The 16,385-nt window shown below is 37.2% G+C and overlaps 1 long non-coding RNA gene and 1 pseudogene across 1 annotated transcript; one reads left to right on the plus strand and one right to left on the minus strand.

Moving 5' to 3' along the window:
- The first annotated feature begins 502 nt into the window (after window positions 1-502).
- LOC143669359 (uncharacterized) lies at window positions 503-10,853 on the plus strand. Its single transcript, XR_013168876.1, has 3 exons — window positions 503-1,488; window positions 9,686-9,844; window positions 10,781-10,853. It is a non-coding gene; the product is annotated as an uncharacterized LOC143669359 (long non-coding RNA).
- On the minus strand, window positions 4,460-6,142 carry LOC143668700 (TATA box-binding protein-associated factor RNA polymerase I subunit B pseudogene; annotated as a pseudogene).
- Window positions 10,854-16,385: the final 5,532 nt, after the last annotated feature.

Here is a 16,385-nt window from a genome sequence, read left to right on the forward strand (position 1 = left end):
AAAACAGTGCGCAGACAGGAGACCCTCTGCTCCTGTGTTTTCCTTTCTGAAGCACCAAGAGCTTGGTTTCCTGGCAACCTGCCACAGAGCTTTCCCTCGGAGGAGACTCGCCGCCCCTAGGGGGAGCGCACTGGCTGTGAGCCTCTCAGAAACTCCCATGTTTAATGGCCTCCTCCTGGGATGGCAGGCTGGCTCTCTCACGGAGCACAATTAGAGCATCTGCCAGGAAAAGATTATTTTGAGGCAGGTATGCATTTGATAAATTGGTGTTGCAGGCCCCCTGGGCCAAGACATAGCGATCGTGGGCTTTTTTTAGACTCCGAAGTCCAGCGAAATAGAAGGTGGATGACTGTATACAGTTCTCTTTAGATCATGGCAAATAGAACTGTTAGCTATCTGATATTCATTAGGATTTTGCAACCAAAAACGCTTAATTCATTCTCAGTTGGTGCTTTCATTGAAACGGATCCACTGTAATTTCATAGATTTCTACACCATAAGAGAACACACAGGATGTGTTGTGAGCATGTTTTCCCTTCCACCAAAGTGTCCTAAAATTTAACTTTTGTGAAAGTAATATGCATAAACCAGAAATGTAACAGGAGCTAAGGGATTTTGTTTTGGGGAGGAAAAGCTGAAAATGACCTCTGGGGCTATGGAAGGTCGCACGGTAAAGGAAAGCACATTCACCCCTCTGACTGTGGGTCCTAACTCTGCAGCCTGTAACATGACTACTACACTTTTTGACCCACTGACATAGGCCGAGAAGTGAACTCTCCTCACACATCCATGGATGCAGCTTAAATCAAGTCAGAAGGTGTTTTAGTTTGTTAAAGCTGCGAGAATGCAATATACCAGAAATGGAATGGCTTTTGAAAAGGGAATTTATTAAGTTGCAAGTTTGCAGTTCTAAGGCCATGAAAATGTCCAAATTAAGGCACCAACAAAGAGGTTGCCTCCACTTGAGAAAGGCTGATGCCGTCCGGAACACTTCTGTTAGCTGAGAAGTCACATGGCTGGTGTCTGCTAGGGTCTTTGGCTTCTGGACACCTCTGTCAGCTGGGAAGGCATGTGGGGATGTTTGCCAGCTTTCTCTACTGGCTTCTCATTTCAAAAGGATTTCCCAGGGGTGTTTTCCTTCTGCATCTCCAAAAGTCTCTGGCTGTGTGGACTCTATCAGCTCTGTGGGCTCTAAAGCTTTTTCTAAAAACGATTCCCTCTTAAGGGACTTTAGTAAGCAACCCCACTTTGAATGGGTGGGGTCACATCTCAGTGGAAGTCACCTAATCATCAGGTCCCACCCACAGTTTGTTAGGTCACATCTCTATGGAAACAATAAAAAAGATTCCACCCAGCAACACTGAATGAGAATTAAAGAACATAGCTTCTTTGGGGTAAAACAACAGTTTCAAACAGTCATGGAAAGGAAGGCCTAAGCACTGGAGCAGGAAGACACCTACCCTTCCCAGATGAGATTCACCTCCAGAGGTGTGCCAGCTATTTGCAAAAATCCCCATTGATTAAAGTTCAGAAAGGAAGAAAGAAACTAACAAATGTACCTGGTACCAAGCTGTGTGAGTGGCCAAATTCTGTGATGGAAAGAATCTCATAACCTTAGTCTCCTTCCACCTTTTTTGGCTTAATTTTTCACACATTCATTTAGTCTTCTCAAGTTCCAGAGAAGCTCTGTTTAGGCCGAGACAATGTCAGTAGTTTCATAGATCTCATTTATTGAATTAAGGTAAATGGACTTGAAAGCAAAAACCTTGAGCCTAGTATTTACCTTTTTACCTATTCTGTGTCATAAAATGCCTGCAGGAGTAACTAGGTGTGGTACGAATATCACACAAGGTTTCTTATACTATACCACTGCTCAGATTTGTTGATTTTTAACAGGCACATGCTTTCCCTAAATTTCTAGTACCAATTTGTTTCTAGGATAGAATAGGAAATAAATAGCATTTTTCTTTGATTTCAGAAGTTTCACTGTATTGATGTTCTAGTTGAACATCTTAATGAGATAAAAACCTAACTTTCCCACCTCTGATAAATACAATATATCCTGACCTGTAAAAAGATACATTCATAACAGTGAGTGGGCATCCAATCTTTAAAAAAAATCTCTTAAGTGCTATCTCCTTCCATTCCTTTAGTAATTACTTGCACATGGGAAATGAAACAGTTCATTTGCCTCCATTGTGTTACCATCAGGATCCCATAGGATTGCATTTTACCAAATAGCCAAGGGCTGTATAAATAAAGGGAAGGCAAATTTTGTAGAACAGCAGGAGAGAAGGACATGAAGGTGATCATTGTCCTTCCTTTATTTAAAAAAAAAAAATCTTATCTAAAGTGCCCAAAGCTGATTAAATTTGGATTTTGCACATCTTGCTTTATGGTTGAACAGCTTGAAGTTCTTTTCTTTTTTCCGCATGGGCAGGCACTGGGAATCGAACCCGGGTTTCCGGCATAGCAGGCGAGAACTCTGCCACTGAGCCACCATCGCAAAGCCCTTGAAGTTCATTTGACGTGTTAAAAGTTTTTCCTTTCTTATTCATGTCATTGAGATTAGCTTTACAGAAGAAAAACAATCACATCTTCCTGATATTTAACTAGAAAAGAATTGTCCTTGCTAGTCATTTTTATTTTTGAGTTAGTTTATGTCAAAAGTATACTTATGATAAAAATGCCTTCTCAGCATTTAGTTTTAGAAATAAAGTCATTCTTATGTTTTAGAAATATGATGGCATTAAAAAATAAATTCTGAAGGGAAAGTAAATTACTTTTACATTTTTCCCACCTTTTTCCTAATTCATGTTTTAATGTATGTGATGTTTACGAGGCTTGAATACTAGCAGCTTTTTTCTTTTTCTTTCTCATAATTATGCATGGAATTAAATTAACTTGCCATCAGATGACCTATTATGTTATCCTTGTCTTTTTGCCCCCAGTAACTGGACTTATGAGTTATGAGTTGAAGTTTTTAGTGATTTTCCTCTGAATTATGCATTTAATGAAAATAAAACTTTGTGCAAAAACACCTAAGCATCATCTTAAACAAATTATTCATAATATAACAAGACTATTTGTAGTAATATTTAAAGAACTTAAGCATACAGACATATTTAACTGCATTTCTCCCTCAACTAGCCTTTATTTCCCACAGAGATTTTGCAGAACTCACCCTTAATCTTTCTGTGTCTAATACAAACTTCCAGGTTTTTTTTTTCAGTCACTCCAGGAACACTTTTGGGCATTTTTTTACTTAATGTCAAAACTGTTTAAGCAGTGTCTTTCCATTATTTCAACCCTCTAGCAGGAAATACATGCTTAGCTTCCTCTCATCTTTAAAAAAAAAAAAAAAAAAGTAAGACCTGCCTGACATAACACATTACCCAGCTCATCTACTCTGCACCCCATCCTAAATCACCCAGGCAAAAAACAATCTAAGAAGGAATAAATAAAACCATGGGAAAAACTAAAGGATAAAAGGAGGAGAAAGCCTCAAAACAAAAAGAAAAGAAAAAAATATGCAGTAGTATAATACTGTTGGTGTGCATGAAAAACCCTGTGATGGCCTTTTCCAGTCATTAGGGAGTAATTTTCCCTTCTCAAGTGAGAGACCTTCTTCGCCCTTTGAAACCAGAGTTGATGTTTACTAATTAATTTATATGGAATGGTCCCCTAGCAACCATTTCAAACAGGATCTGTTACCTCTGCTGTCTGGGTTTAAAGGTACATATCTTTTTCTAAGACTACAGTGTTCGTAGAAGAAGCAAACAGAATGCAGCAGTATTGGAAAAACCGGTATCAAGTGATATTTCCACAACACTCAATGATGAAACGATACCTTAGAATTGCGATGTTGCTGCTTGGTGTTGAGATAAGCTTTCCCATATCATTTAATTTGTTTATTATTATACCAGATGGGAAGACTTTAAGGGACCAAAAAACACCATCTGCTATACTGTCTATATACGTATTTTTTTGTTTGTTTCGTGTCATCTCTCAGTCCAACTGTGAAATTTGTAAGGTGTGTTTTATCTATTTTGCTCATTACTCCTTTCTCAATATCCAGTCTTTGACAGAGAATAGAAACTCGATAAACATTTGTGGACTAAATAAATGAATAAGGATTTTTTTTCACATTTTGATAAGGGATCAAGAGATAAAGATGAATAATATTTACCAATTTCTCAAGTTACTGTTTCAAAGGATTCTTTTTTTATGTATCTTGTTGCTTTATTCAAAGAACATTCATAATTTAAAAAATAAATTCAAATTTCACCTGTTTTCTAGTATACATTTTTATAAGTATGTGAACCTATCCTATATATGTATCATACATATACATATAATAAAATTCTATTTTCAACAATTCTCTGGAATGCCATATTATATTTTGATATGACTGTCACTATTAAGATATTTTCCTGAAAAAGTTTCTGTTTCATTTTTCTCAACATCTTCTCACTTTCTTGGATCTTGATTATTTTTTGTTTGTTTTACCATAATTTGTTTTAAAAAGTCTCTTTTCAATTAAGTTCACTTCTTCATGTAGCAAGGAGATCTTCATTCTTAGCAGGAAGGAGAAAAGATTTAGTATAAACTGGGAACTCTGAGAAAAATCTGATTCTTCATACGTTGTCACATGTTTATAATATCATTTACAGATTTTTTGTGTACTAAGCCAATGCAGTGAATTCTTTTTTTTAATCTACTCAATTTAACCTTTGTTCCCCCATTATTTGTTTATTTTTATCCATATTTTTTACTCATCTGTGCATACTATAGATAGAAGGAGTATCAGACACAAGGTTTTCACAATCATACAGTCACATCATAAAAGCTATATCATTGTACAGTCATCGTCAGGAAACAAGGCTAATGGAGCACAACCCTACAATTTCAGGTACTTCCTTCTAGCCACTCTAATACACCATAAACTAAAAAAGGGATATCTATAAAAAGCATAAGAATAACCTCCAGGATAACCTCTCACCTCTGTTTGAAATCTCTCAGCCACTGACACTTTATTTTGTCTCATTTCTCTCTTCCCCCTTTTGGTTGAAATGGTTTTCTCAATCCCTTGATGCCAAGTTCCAGCTCAGCCCAGGATTTCTATCCCACTTTGACAGGGAGATTTACACCCTTGGGAGTCATGTCCCACTTAGAAGGGGAGGGCAATATATAGTGAATTCTCGGTTGTCAGTGACTGGCCTTTTTTTTTTTTTTTTCAGGATTCCCTGAAGGCTGTATGTATGGAAACAGTTTCTATCAGTGTTTTCTTCAGTCCTGTTGAACTGAAAACTTGACGGAACTCTTTTGTTCAACGACTGGTGTTGAATCAACCAGTGTTGCTAAATTGTTTCTGTGGATTCACTATCATTTCTCTTCTTCTCTATACTACTGATTTGTCAATGGATGAGTGGTAGAGTGACTTTGCAGCTTTCCAAAGGTACTTTGCCCTGGCTTTCTCCCATTTTTGTTTTTTCTCACCACAGTTTTCTTCATAACTTGGTACTGTTTTCTGAAATCAAGCCATGGCTTACCTTCTTTTTCTTGTCATTATATTTTTCAGCAAGACTCGACAAAGACCATTCTAAATTGTTATCCAATAAAAAGAGCAGTTCCAATACTACTACCATAATAGCTGTAGCTTGTACATTATATTTAACAGTTTCTGTCATTTTATAATAGGATCAAATGTCAGAAAAATCTACTTCTTCTACTTCAGCCATTTTTACCACTTGGCAGGTAAAATTGTGCATTTCATTGGGTAAATTGACTTCTATTAAGTATTTCATATATCAGATGTTTGGATGGAGGTAGCAGTCTTTAGTTGTGTCTAGAAAACCAGACAAATCTAAAAATGTGGCAACTTTAATAATTTTTTATAGATATCATCAGAGTTAGGCCAAGACTCAATGGCAGGGATTCCTTTGTCATGCCCATACAATTTCACCTCTTCTGGAAAATGTTGGAAAGTGTTTATATAAGGTATATGGACCACTTCAACAAACCTCAAAAGATCTGAAAGAGTAATTGTCTCTCTCTGCCAAAGTAATGAAAGATAGCAGAAAGCAAGAGTCCAAACTTTGCTTCTATACTGCTGAAATAAAGCAGTGAAGCAAAATTTCATTCTTATCTTTGATTTTTTTTCTTTGAAGTATTACCATAGTGACAGGAGTGATGGAAGAAGTGAATTTCAGAATTCCCGAAGAACTGTGCTTCTTTATTCTTCTTTATCCCCTCTTTATTCTATTCTTCCATGTTCTACTTCTTTCTTCTCCTATGGGTGACTTTCATTGTCTTTATCATGAGAATTCAACCCCCACATTAGTTATTTGCTTTAATTTCACAAAACTTTTGTTCTAAAGCTCACTTATATTTGTAGTTTGTGGGAGGAGGACATCCCAATTTCCTTATTTCTTGATTAAAAAATAAGGTCTCAGCACAAGAGAACAGGATGACACTTAAGTGTGACACTTCTACCTATTACTATGGATGGCATAGGCAATTTAAGGCTTTGATTTGCTGCATCCAGTCCCCAACAAGGACTAATTGTGATATTGAGTATAAGCTCCTTTCCTTCACCAAAAACTGAAACCTTTGGTCTTGGGGGGTGACTTTCCATAATTTACATGGTATAAACTAAGAAGTTTGGTCTATCTTTCATGCATATGTCTTCTGTGTTGCCTTCTGGGTAGTAGGTACTTTTCTCTCTGCTGACAATCAAAGATGGCCCTACGTGATAATCCACCTAAAAGGGCCAATAACTTTCTGTCCACTTTTCTTCAGAGGCTCTAAAGATTGAAGGTCTCAATAATTTGACATTCCCTTGATCTGAGAGAGGACAGCCCTTCTGATTAAGGCCTTTACAAACAGATGCTTTGTTCACCCATAAACTTTTTCTTTTTCCCCTAATCTTCTACTATCCACAGGCAGCTCCTTGTCACATCTCTCAGTCTGAAAACCTGACTCTCTTCTTCAGAAAGGATACCATCTCAGTTCAAGAAGTTTATCCCACAGGTTTCTTGTCATTCTTGAAAAGTCCAGCAATCCTCAGGTTTAGACTGATGTGTACATTGATATTGCTTCTATCTGATCTTCTCAGGCCCCACAAGGCCTAATGAAGGAAGATCAAGGTGACCCCATCAATTTCAAACCAGTTTTCAGTCTTTTCCTGAGTGGGAGCCTCTAATGTTCTAACTTGGTCACTTATCATAAGGTAAAGCAGCTCATAAAGCTAACCAATTTCTCTTAGGGACAGAACTATCTAAGCATATCTCAGTGGGAGATATTTCTACTATTGGTAGCCATCCCCCTAGACCCTTGAATTGTGGAGCTGAGCTGAAAATCATTTGGCTTTTTCTTGTCTCCTTTGGGGTCTAGTGGCCATCTCTGCTGTATCAGTTCTGATTAAACTATTTTGATTTGAGGGTTTGCTTTGATAATTTAGTTTAGTTATACTCTCACATGAGGAGGCAGGTAAGATCTGACTCATATTAATACACCTGATTTATCCTATGCAAAAATGTTACTGGATGAATCTTTCTCATGTTTTCATGAGGGATTATCACTGGAACTTTCACCAGTGAAGCAAATACATAACTTCTAACCCCAAATATCCCTTTTTGTCTGAGGCTTCTTGAAGGTGTTCAGCAGTATTGACAATATTGTCTTGGAATTGGAGTTGAGGGAAGACGGAGATTAAATCCATGTTGGCTGGGTGCCAGCCTAATCATAAGCCTACTGTGCTCTCAGAGGTTTTCATGGGGTCCCCTGGGATCTGTTTGGGCTACTGTTCTTTGACCTTGCCTCAGCTTCTCCTGACTGGGTTCAGGTATATGTTTGATTCTGTCTCACTAGATCCACTGTGCTTAGTAATTATTTCTATCTAATGCATTGGGAATCTGGAGCTGATCCTACTTGCACCTTATAGGCAATTCAATTCTGGCTCTAGTGCATCTTTCCATATACTTGCTATTTCATGCTTTCCCAGGTATTTCCTAAGTTCCTTACCAAATGGGAACATCTGCTGAGAAAGTCAACTGAAAGTGTCAGACAATAATATAGCCAAGAGGATTCAGTTCAGCTAGAGTTCAGGGTGCCACACAGTAGGGTAGGGATGAAGGTTTGGGGGTGGAGACAGGTGAGAGATGAGGATGGAGAGACAGGCAGGTACCAGTCAAGTGCTTAAGATGACAGTAAAGGAATTTGGACTTAACCCTGAGGGCATTGTGGTCCAGGAAGTACTTTAGCTAGGATACAGCATGACATTCTTGTCCAATATACTAAAGCATTTCTGAATCCAGAATACCCACCCTGCTTCTTTTAGTAGGTCACTTCTCTTTATGAACAATGAAAATGAAGGTCTTACACAAATATCTCTAATCAGTATCAGACAAACACCAATCAGGTTCTTTGTGCTCTGGCTCAGTAGGATGCTATTAAAATGATTGAAAATCAGACCCGTGCATCATGCCAACACTAGCCCTGACCTGTCATGGCAATCTTCTCTACTTTCTTTTGGCTGTCAGCTCAGCATTTCTGATCATTTGAAGAAAAAGGAGTATTGGACTGTAACTATGGCATGGCATAGATTTATTTTTGAAGCCCAAGATTGGAAACACACTGCATATTGTATCTATAGCAAAAACTGCTGGTTGTGATTAATAATCATATGTATTGTTTGTGCTCCAAGACAGGAAATGACCAGATAGTTTACCTGCATGCATGAGAACATATATTTTAAAAGCTTTTTTGTCATGCCATATTGTAAAGAGTAGGATGATACACCCAAGAAAGGACTGTAGTACTTACTCCCTAATCTAACAAACCAAAGGAGAGTAAGTGATCTGAAAAATGTCCCATCCTATGTATAAAAATATAGGTTATATTTTAATTATAATAAATATTTATGTACACATAATAAGTATATACTGTGTGAAATAAATATATATGCATGTGTAATATATGCATATTATATGTACTATAAATATACCTATTTTATATGCATATAGAATATATTATACAAGTATATATACATAAAATATAACAACATATTAGACATTCTATATATTATCTGAATATATGTGTACATTTACATACATTGTGGGTACATGTGTGTATATGAATTTTTTGAACCTCAGTCTCTTCATCTATAAAATGAGGATTGTGATTCCCAACTCAAAGATTGGTTCTGAGATTGAGATAATTTTTTGTAAGTGGTATGCTTAACACAAGTCCCAGCATACAGGAGAAATAGTATTGTGGCAAGTTTCTTTTCCCTAATAATTAAGCATTAAAACCAAATACATAGAAATGTAAGCATATAGAAAATTTTGAATATGTATCAGTTTCAGTGATTAGTAGAGAAAAAAAAAATCAAAAATCTTATTTTTTCCAAGTGAGGAAATTTGTTATCAGTAAATCAAGGCCTCAAAACTAATTGAGTTGATTTCTACTAATTTGCTTCTCTTTCCAAATCACTTATTTATCATCATCCATAGTATCCAGAAGCAGGTATTTCATCATAAATTTCCATTCCAGATCTAAGTCTAGCTCTAGATACAATCATCTTTTTTTAGAGAGGGCAATTTCAACTCTTTGTGAAATTGAGATATTTTCAGATTTTCTGTCATTTTATTTTTGGAATCTTTTACTTTCTCTCTCTTTTAAGGCAAATGACTTCAATATTTGTTGCTGAAAACATTGTTCAAGAGGAAACAAAGACTGGAAAGAAAAATTTTCTTTCAAAATAATGCTACTGAATGCCATGTCCATATTTGAGAAAATGCCGTGCTTCTTCCATTCTAAGATTAATATGAAAATATTTAAAGTAAGATTTTTATTAAATTATCTATAACATAAATTATGTTCTATAACATAGAACACTGCAAAAATCTTAAGTGTATTTTGAAAAATCAGTGAATTATTAAAACATGGGCACACTTGTGTAATTGCCACAAATAAAAAAAGAACATTCTAGCACTCCTAAGGCCTGTCTTATGCCCCCTCTCCAAAGGTAATCATTTGTAGGACTTCTAGTGCTACCAATTGTTTTTACTTATTTTTGAATTTTTATATAAATGAAATAATAATATGATTCTTTTGTGTCTGTCTTTATTTGTTCAACCATAAAGTTGAGATTTATTCACGTGTTATATGTAATTGTTTATTTACTCTCATTGCATTGTATGCATAAGCCATAATTTATGGTAATGAACATTTAGATTTTTCAGTTTTGGCTTATTATAAAGTGTACTGCAATGAACATTTTAATATAATTTTGTTGCAAATATGCATGCAATTGTGTTGGTCATGCACCCACGAGTGCAGTTTTGTGTTGTAGGCATGTTCATCTTTACAAATATTGCCAAACAGTTTTCCCAAGTGATTTTATCAATACTTGCAGCAGCAGTGTGCGAGAGTATCCCTTAATCTACATCTTGGAGTACTTTGATATGTTAATATCTTTAATTTTAACCATTTGATGAGCATGTGGTTTTAATTTGTAATTCTTGATGACTAATTAGAGCAATCACATTTTCATATGTTTTTGGCAATTCAGATATCTCTTTTTGTGAGGTGCCTGTTCAGCATTCTGAACATTTTTCTTTTATTTGGTTGCTTGCTTTTCCTTAGATATTTGTAGAAGTTCTTTATGTATATGGTACATGATTCCTCTGTCAGATATATGTGCTATAAATAGCTCTCCTACTTTGTGTCCTGCCTAATCATTTTTATAATTTTTTTTTTTTTTTGGCATGGGCAGGCTCCAGGAATCCAGGTGAGAATTCTGCCACCGAGCCACTGTTGCAACTGTCCTATAATGGTATTTTTTATAAACAATTTTTAAAATTTTTATTTTAATGTTGCCTAACTTATTAAGGTTTCTTTTTCATTAATGCTTCTGTAAAAAAAAATCTCTGCATTGAATATGTTATTTTATAGAATGTTCATTATTTTACCTCTAAGTTTATGATCAATTAGTAATCTGGAATTTATTTTTGTGTATGGAGTAAGATATTGGCCAAAAAAACGTATGTTTTTCCATTTAGCTGTCCAGTGAATCCAGTATTATTTATTGAAAGACCATCTTTTTTCCCCTGTAATATAGTAGTACCATCCTCAAAAATCAAGTGATATTTCAAGTGTGGGTTCATTTCTGGAATCTGTATTCTGTTCCATTGGTATATTTGGCTATTCTTGCAAAAATGCCACACAGCCTAAATTGGTATAGCTTTCTAAGTCTTGAGAGTGAGACCTCTAGCTCTTTTCTGCTTCTTCAAGATCTTCTTGGGTATTCTTGGACTTTAGCATTTGTTTGCAAATTTTAGAGTAAGCTTATCAAATTTCACAAACATAATGGTTTTTATTTGAATGGCTTTTGACTTTACAGTTTAATTTGGGAAGAACTGTTATCATTAAAATATTGAGTGTTTTTGATCCATGAATATGGCATATTCCTTCATTTATTTGGATGTTCTTTATTTTTCTTAATAATGTTTTGTAGTTTTCAATGAAGACGTCTTGCACATAATTTGTTAACCTTATTCCTAGGTAGTTGCATTTTTTATGTTGAATTTAATTATTTATTATTTGTGACTAGTATATAGGAATAAAATTAAGTATAATTTATGCATCCAGTTAACTTGTTAAATTCACTTTTTAAATTTAAAAGTTTGCATAGTCCTTTAAATTTCCATGTACACAATTCATGACAGTTGTGAATATGAGAGATTTTTTTTCTTACTTTCCACTTCATTCACTTTTTAAATTCTTTTTCTTGATTTATTACACTGGCTAGGACCCCCAGTTAAGTAAAAGTTGTGAGACTGGGAATCCTGTGTCATTACTGATCTCGGGAGGAAAGTTTTCTATATTTTAGCAGTGAGAATTATATTGGCAGGAGTTTTACTTCTAGCTACTCTCTGTTCGATTAGGGTGTTTTGCTTTGTTTTTAACATTTAGCTACTCTTTAATAGAACAACTCTAGTTTCCTAAGCATGTTTACTATGATTCTTTTGTGTCTGTCTATGAAAATGAGTTTTTTTATTTTTGTTTTTGTTTTTCATTTACTGAATTAAACTTGTGATTTTTCTCCTATATTTTGTTATGTCAAATTACATTGAGTTTCAAGTATCAACTATCAAGTTGGGTACGGTATAGTATGTTTGGGTATGGTATCTTCATGTATTTCTGGATTTGATTTGCTAATATTTTGTCCAGGACATTTGATGCAAATGCCCTATTTAATTGGCCTGTACTTTTTCATTCCTGTATTTCATCAAGGGCTGGTATCAGAGTTCTGCCCATCTCTTAAAGTGTGTTGAGAGTGGTGAGGTGTTTCCTCTGTTTCTATTCTCTGAAAGTGTGTTCCTTTTTCTGTTCTTTGGAAGAATTCAAATGTGAAGTGAACTGTATTATCTAGAGCTCTTTAGAGAAACAGAATCAGCAGGAGATATCTGTAAATATAAAATTTATGAAAGTGTCTCATGTAACATAGGAATGTGGAGTCCAAGGTCTGCAGGATGGGCTGCAAGTTGGCAGTTCTGATGAAGATTCTCAGTGAACTCTCAGGAGAGGCTGGCTGGGCAGCAGTGGGGATACTGTAAGGGTCCAAAGTCTTTAGGGCAGGCTGCAAGCTGGCTGCTCCAATGAAGGTCCTCAACAAACTCTCAGGAGAGGCTGGCTGGCTGAAACAGGAAGAATGACTGTCTATTCTGAGTCTTCCTTAAAAGCCTTATGGTGATTGGATTAAGCATCACTCACTGCAGAAGACACTCCCCTTAGTGATTACAAATGCAGTCAGCTGTGGATGCAGCCAAGGTGATCATTATTTAAGTCCATGAAATGTCCTCATAGCAACAGACAGGCCAGCACTTGCCTGATCAGACGACTGACATCACCTCCTGGCCAAGCTGACACATGAACTTGACCATGACAGTCCACCCCTTGTTAACTTGGCAGCTATACACATCATCTTAAACCATACTTGATCTCTAAATAGAAAACAATAACAGACACATTTTTTCCTAAACTAACAATTCTCAACTGTCCTACATATAACCAGAAACACATTAAATCTCTTCAGAATAGAGTGCAAGTCTTTGGGTAATATTCACTCTTAAACTTGATATCTTAAAATTTAAATGCTATAGGATGAAAAAAACAGCATTATAGTCCTTGTTTCTGTAACTGATCACATGGTTGTAGTTCATATTTATCACTATCTTCTTCCACTACCCATTCCATGTTCCCTTTACTCTCAGCAAGCACTCAGCTGGCCATGATTCTTTGCCTGGTGGGGTGACCGAAACCTTCATTCCTGAAGTTTCAGAGCCATTGGTAGTCCTGCCTAGATTGGGTTGTTGCAGTTTTCCATTGATTTTAATCACAGGGCATGGTAATACTAGGAACACCCTAGGGGATCTCCTGTACCCCAGGAAAACTCTTCTTTACCTCCATTGTGTAGTTACAGTCCTATTTCCCCCTCATAGTCAGGATCAGTCACTCCAGCCAGTAAAGTAATCCCCTTCTTGGCTTGTTGATCCAGGGGCATGAGAAGCCCAAAGTGACACAGTGGCCATCTTAGATTTCAGTTCAGTGGAATTGTTTCTACTGGTGGAAGCATACCCCCTTCTGGAACTGAAACCTGTTGACCAGCAGAGCTCAAGGTCACAGGGACAAAAATATTCCTAGTAGATCACACTAGGTGTAGTAGTGAGTGGTGCCACTCCCATTTCTACCCCTTGATTCCTGGAACCATGGATCCTGGCTATGGGAGAAACAGCACCATACAGTGGACGCTGATTCAGAGCATAACAGCCTCCTGGAGAACATCACCCCCAGCCCTGCAAGGTATGCCACCTAGTTGGCACCATAACTGAGTTTTCAGAAGGCCATTCCACCATTCTATCAATCCAGCTGCCTCTAGATGATGGGGAACATGGTAAGACCAGAGAATTCCATGAGTATGTGCCCATTCCCACACTTCATTTGCTGTGAAGTGGATTCCTTGATCAGAAGCAATGCTGTGTGGAATACCATGATGGTGGATAAGACATGCTGTAAGTTCATGGATGGTAGTTTTGGCAGAAGCATTGCATTCAGGGAAAACAAACTCATATCCAGAGTATGTGTCTATTCCAGTTAGAACAAATCGCTGCCCCTTCCATGATGGGAATGGTCCAATGTAATCAATCTGCTGCCATGTACACAGCTGATCACCTCGGGGAATTGTGCCATATCGGGGGCTGAATGTGGGTCTCTACTGCTGGCAGATTAGGCACCCAGCAGTGGCTGTAGCCAGGTCAGCCTTGGTGAGTGGAAGTCCATGTTGCTGAGCCCATGCATAACCTCCATCCCTATCACCATGACCACTTTGTTCATGAGCCCATTGGGCAATGACAGGAGTTGCTGGGGCAAGAGGCTACTGGTATTCACAGAACAGGTCATCTTATCCACTTGATTATTAAAACCTTCCTCTGCTGAAGTCATCCTCTGGTGTGCATTCACATGGGACACAAAGATCTTCATGATTTTAGCCCACTCAGAAAGGTCTATCCACATATCTCTTTCCCAGATCTTTGTCACCAACTTTCCTGTCATGCTCTTTCCAAGTCCCTGACCATCCAGACAACCATTAGCAATAGCCCATGAGTCGGTATACAAATGCACCTCTGGTCAGTTCTCCCTCCAAGCAAAATGAACAACCAGGTGCACTGCTCAAAGTTCTGCCCACTGGGATGATTTCCCCTCATCCCAGAAAGGGGTTGTAGTGTTGCAGCTGTCCACTTTCGGGTGATACCTGCATACCGTGCAGAACCATCTGTAAACCAGGCCTGAGTTTTCTCTTCAGTCAATTCACTGTAAGGAAATCCCCAAGAGGCCATAACTCTGATCTGGGAAAGAGAAGGTAATGTGGCAGGAGTGGAGACCATGGGCATTTGAGCCACTTTCTTATATAACTTACTTGTGCCTTCAGGACCTGGTTTTGTGACTCTCTCCTTCCTATTTTGTCTTCTACAATCCCATGCACTTCACTCTGTTTTAAACTTCTGTAGGACCCCATTTCTCACATGATCAAACACAGAGATCTTATTTCTTCATATAAGGCCTTTTAAAATATGGTTTCAAGGATCTCCCATCTTATTTCCTGTCTTTTCTCACCGTCCATACATTTTCCCAGTTCTCTGAAATTTTAGCCTGCCTGGAATATAGAAGGCAAGTCTATTTCTTAACTTCTTGCTTCTACATATGAGTTTTTTTATCTCTATTTTTCAAAAATTTTCTTCTCTTCCATGTCTTGCAAATTCCTAGCAATAACTTAAAACAAAGCTGTCTTATATCACCCCTGCAGATTAAATTATATTGCCCTAAATGTATTGATAACATTTTTTCATATCAGTTTTTAATTCATATCATTGTTCCTTCCACTAAACTGAATTGCTCAAGGTCAGAGACTTTATTTTATTTATCTTTGGGCCACCAGTACCTAACACAATTCTCAGCTGAGCAAGAGTTTGATTATTATGTGCTGAATGAATGGATGTGTCCCCATTACAAATCACAGCCAATTCATATGGACTAAGACACACTAAAACAGCAACTCCGTATGCCTTTCTAGTTTCAGTATATCTTGGTGTTACCTCATATTCAAAATAAAATCAAAAGAGAACAAGATGTACCTCAAGTCACACCTCTCAAGAAATATCTAAAAATTCCTTACTGCTATGCTCCCAAACCTTTCATGTTAAGAGTTCCACAATATGAGTTCCACAGACACTACATCAGCGTTATCTGCTGTGATGTTTCAAATCCCTCAACCTGGGCCTCAACACAGATCTTGGTTGAGCGCAAGCCTGAGAATTTGTGTTTCTGACCAGCATCTGAGATGATACAGACTTTCACTTTTGAGATTCATGGGCTTAGAAATAACCTTTTGGGTCATTTATCTAAATGGACTTGTAAGTAGAGTTATACTGTGGAGTCTATGACCCTAGGATCTCACCCTGGCCTCCATTCCCTCTGAGAAGGACGTAGGGCAGTCTGAACTTAGACTTCCAGAATTGGAGTAGTCTGAAAGGTTAGCAGCAGGCAGTTTCAATTGAAAACAGGGTATATATAACAAAAAATCAGCAATCAGAAGCAGAGGAGTCACGAAGGAATCTATGAAAGTAGAAATCGTTCACATTATATGCCAACCCAGGACAGAGGGTGACTGACTCCTTGGTTCTTGTCCATGCTACTTTAATCATTATGTTTCTACTTGCAGTAGCAACATATGGTCCAGAAAATGGTTATTTACAGTTCTATTTTCATTGCAAGAGAGGTTAAAGAGCAATCTCTGAGGTCAGAACTGGCCATTCATGGCA

This window comes from Tamandua tetradactyla, chromosome 25 (assembly GCF_023851605.1).
Source record: "Tamandua tetradactyla isolate mTamTet1 chromosome 25, mTamTet1.pri, whole genome shotgun sequence".
Classification (NCBI taxonomy): Eukaryota; Metazoa; Chordata; class Mammalia; order Pilosa; family Myrmecophagidae; genus Tamandua; species Tamandua tetradactyla.